Genomic DNA, 4,009 nt, shown 5'->3' with positions numbered 1-4,009 from the left:
TTCTGCAGGGCTCTGTATTGGGACCTCTGCTGTTTGTGATTTATATAAACGATCTGGAAGAAGGTGTAACTGGGGTGATCAGTAAGTTTGCGGACGACACGAAAATGGCTGGACTTGCAGATAGTGAGGAACATTGTCAGAGGCTACAGAAGGATATAGATAGGCTGGAAATTTGGGCAAAGAAATGGCAGATGGAGTTCAATCCAGATAAATGCGAAGTGGTAGAACTAACGTAGGGGGGAGCTATACGATAAATGGCAGAACCATAAAGGGTGTAGATACGCAGAGGACCTGGGTGTGCAAGTTCACAGATCCTTGAAGGTGACGTCACAGGTGGAGAAGGTAGTGAATAAGGCATATGGCATGCTTGCCTTTATAGGACAGGGCATAGAGTATAAAAGTTGGGGTCTGATGTTGCAGTTGTATAGAACGTTGGTTCGGCCGCATTTGGAATACTGCGCCCAGTTCTGGTCGCCACACTACCAGAAGGACGTGGAGGCTTTAGAGAGAGTGCAGAGGAGGTTTACCAGGATGTTGCCTGGTATGGAAGGGCTTAGTTATGAGGAGAGATTGGGTAAACTGGGGTTGTTCTCACTGGAAAGACGGAGGATGAGGGGTGACCTAATAGAGGTGTATAAAATTATGAAAGGCATAGATAGGGTGAACGGTGGGAAGCTTTTTCCCAGGCTGGTGGTGACGTTCACGAGGGGTCATAGGTTCAAGGTGAGGGCGGGGAGGTTTAACACGGATATCAGAAGGACGTATTTTACACAGAGGGTGGTGGGGGCTTGGAATGCGCTGCCGGGCAAGGTGGTGGAGGCGGACACACTGGGAAGGTTTAAGACTTATCTAGATAGCCACATGAACGGAGTGGGAATGGAGGGATACAAAAGAATGGTCTAGTTTGGACCAGGGAGCGGCGCGGGCTTGGAGGGCCGAAGGGCCTGTTCCTGTGCTGTATTGTTCTTTGTTCTTTGTTATATGTTCTGTCAGTGTGTAAATAATTCTTGGGGGCGAATGGGATCAAAGGTTATGGGGAGAAAGCAGGATTAGGCTATTGAATTGGACGATCGTGATGAATGGCGGAACAGGCTCGAAGGGCCGAATGGCCTCCTCCTGTTCCTATCTTCTATGTTTCTTATTGTTGGAGGATCCATGTTTCCAATCTTTTACAGACTGTTTCCCAATGGGTCCCAGAGGAGGATTCTGAAGTATTGCTTTGGAGACGTTGGTGGGCTTTCTTAACTATAGCGTGGAGGGACCAGGGCAGGACCTAAATAAATATGTGGCACTGCGGTAGTTCTAAGTGTTCTGTGCTGAATGTGAAGTTTATATACCTTCTGGTTTTTCCATTCCTTACTTACCCTGGTGACTGCTTGCCTCAGATAGTCTGCAAATGTCTTCAAGCAGCTAAGACCTGGCTGAGTCCAGGCGCTAGCAGTGATTTTTGTCTTTTCTTGCGCCCAGTCTCTCTCGAATCCCAGGCCAGCATTTTTTTACAGTCAGACTGTACATATCCCGTTACAGCTCTGAGTGTTGAGAAAATGTAAGTTCAGCATTTTCCAGCAAGGGAAAATCATTTTGTCAACCCCCCTTCATATTTTCAAATGGCGTTGACACTCTGTCTGGCCTCAGTGGGAGGTTTTTTTTTCCCTGGGATATTGTAATCCTCCTTTATTAACGGTTTTATCTTGAAATTATTTAAAGCGGGGAGTCTCGCTCACTTTCTGCTCTGAGCCGTTCTGTTGAACAACGGCATGTGAGGATTGCATGATACGTCAGGGGGCTGGAGTGGGTGACATGGTGAGGCCCAGAGAGATTTTATCACCTGGCACCTTGGCACAGTGGTTAGCACTGCTGCCTCACTGCGCCAGGGACCAGGGTTCGATTCCGGCCACGGGTCACTGTCTGTGTGGAGTCTGCCCGTTCGCCCCATATCTTCGTGGGTTTCCTTCAGACACTCCGGTTTCCTTCCACAGTCCGAAGATGGGCAAGTGGATTGGCCATGAGAAATTGCCCCTTAGTGTCCAAAGATGTGTAGGTTAGGTAGATTGGCCATGCCAAATTGCCCCATAAATCCAAAGATGTGTAGGTGAGGTGGATTGGCCATGCTAAATTGTCCCTTAGTGTCCAAAGTCGTGCTGGTTAGGTGCATTGACCGTGCTAAAATCTCCCTCAGTGCACCTGAACAGGCGCTGGAGTGTGGCGATTTTCATAGTAAGTTCGTTGCAGTGTTAACGTAAGCCCACTTGTGGCATACATAAATAAATAAATAAACTTTTTGGATGAGATGATGTCCAGAATTCACCATTCTTGCCTGCAGCTGGGATTAACCTACAGTCTTTGGTCACTAAGGGACAATTTGGCATGGCCAATCCACCTAACCAGCACATCTTTGGACACTAAGGGGCAATTTAGCATGGCCAATCCACCTAACCTGCACATCTCTGGACACTAAGGGGCAATTTAGCATGGCCAATCCACCTAACCGACACTTCTTTGGACACTAATGGGCAATTTAGCATGGCTAATCCACCTAATCTGCACATCTTTGGACACTAAGGGGCAATTTAGCATGGTCAAACCACCTAACCTACACATCTTTGGACAGTAAGGGGCAATTTAGCATGGTCAAACCACCTAACCTACACATCTTTGGACAGTAAGGGGCAACTTACGATGGCCAATCCACCTAACCTGCACATCTTTGGACCCTAAGGGGCAATTTAGCATGGCTAATCCACCCTAACCTGCACATCTTTGGACACTAAGGGGCAATTTAGCATGGTCAATCCACCTAACCTGCACATCTTTGGACACTAAGGGGCAATTTAACATGGCCAATCCACCTAAACTGCAAATCTTTGGACAGTAAGGGGCAATTTAGCATGGTCAAACCACCTAACCTGCACATCTTTGGACAGTAAGGGGCAATTTAACATGGCCAATCCACCTAAACTGCAAATCTTTGGACAGTAAGGGGCAATTTAGCATGGTCAAACCACCTAACCTACACATCTTTGGACAGTAAGGGGCAATTTACGATGGCCAATCCACCTAACCTGACACGGGGAGAATGTGCAAACTCCACACAGACAGAGACCCAAGGCCGGAATTGAACCCAGATCCTTGGAGCTGTGAGGCAGCAGCGCTAACCACTGCGCCACCGTGCCGGGAATTAAAGTCTCTCTTGGCCTCACCACCTTGCTCCTCACCCCCCCCCCCCCCCCCCCACCCCAGCGCTGTGCCACCCATGTCACCCCAAATGCTGACCACCTTCAGATGTTGGCTGGGAAGTGTTTTGGACACCTTTTGTCTTCATGAATACAAATTCTTCAGTCGTAGTTTGGAGCCTGCGGCCTACGGGGAGCCGATTGCTGGGTTCAATCGGATTATCCTTTCTGAGCTCCCTTCCCCCCTCCTCTTGACACACACACACACACACACACACAGCTGGATCTCATTTCGCTGGGATGAAGTGCAGCTGGAATAAGTTTACTTAGAGCTTGAAGATTTTGTCATTTTTTTTTCTCTCTCCAAAAAGGCTCGTAATGTGGGCCGTAAACAGCAGACTCTGTTATCCCCTCCTCCCCCTTCTCACCACCCACTACTCCCCTCCCACCCAACCCCTCAGGTCAAAGAAACCCACTTAGCCAAAAACAATAATCAAACCAATTAGATAGAACAAGCTCACTATTTTTCAGCTGAGTCTAAGAATTTTTTCTCTCTCTCTCTCTTTCTCTGTGTCTCTGCACAGTTAAACCAGAGCAGATACCCCAGTGCGACATTTCCAGTGGGGAGATCCCAGGGACAGAGGAGTGAGGAAGAGAAATGAAAGAGTGAGAGAAAGCGAGCGAGAGAGAGAGAGAGAGAGGGAGGGATAGAAAAGTCATCCAGCTATCCCAGCACAGATAGGGATCAGGAACCCGCTGCCAAGTTACAGAAGAAACAAACTCATGAAGTATTTCTTTGTGTTACGGGCTGAATATAGCAACTGGAGGGGTTGAGA

This window comes from Mustelus asterias, chromosome 21 (assembly GCF_964213995.1).
Source record: "Mustelus asterias chromosome 21, sMusAst1.hap1.1, whole genome shotgun sequence".
Classification (NCBI taxonomy): Eukaryota; Metazoa; Chordata; class Chondrichthyes; order Carcharhiniformes; family Triakidae; genus Mustelus; species Mustelus asterias.
Note: the sequence above shows the minus strand (reverse complement) of the source record.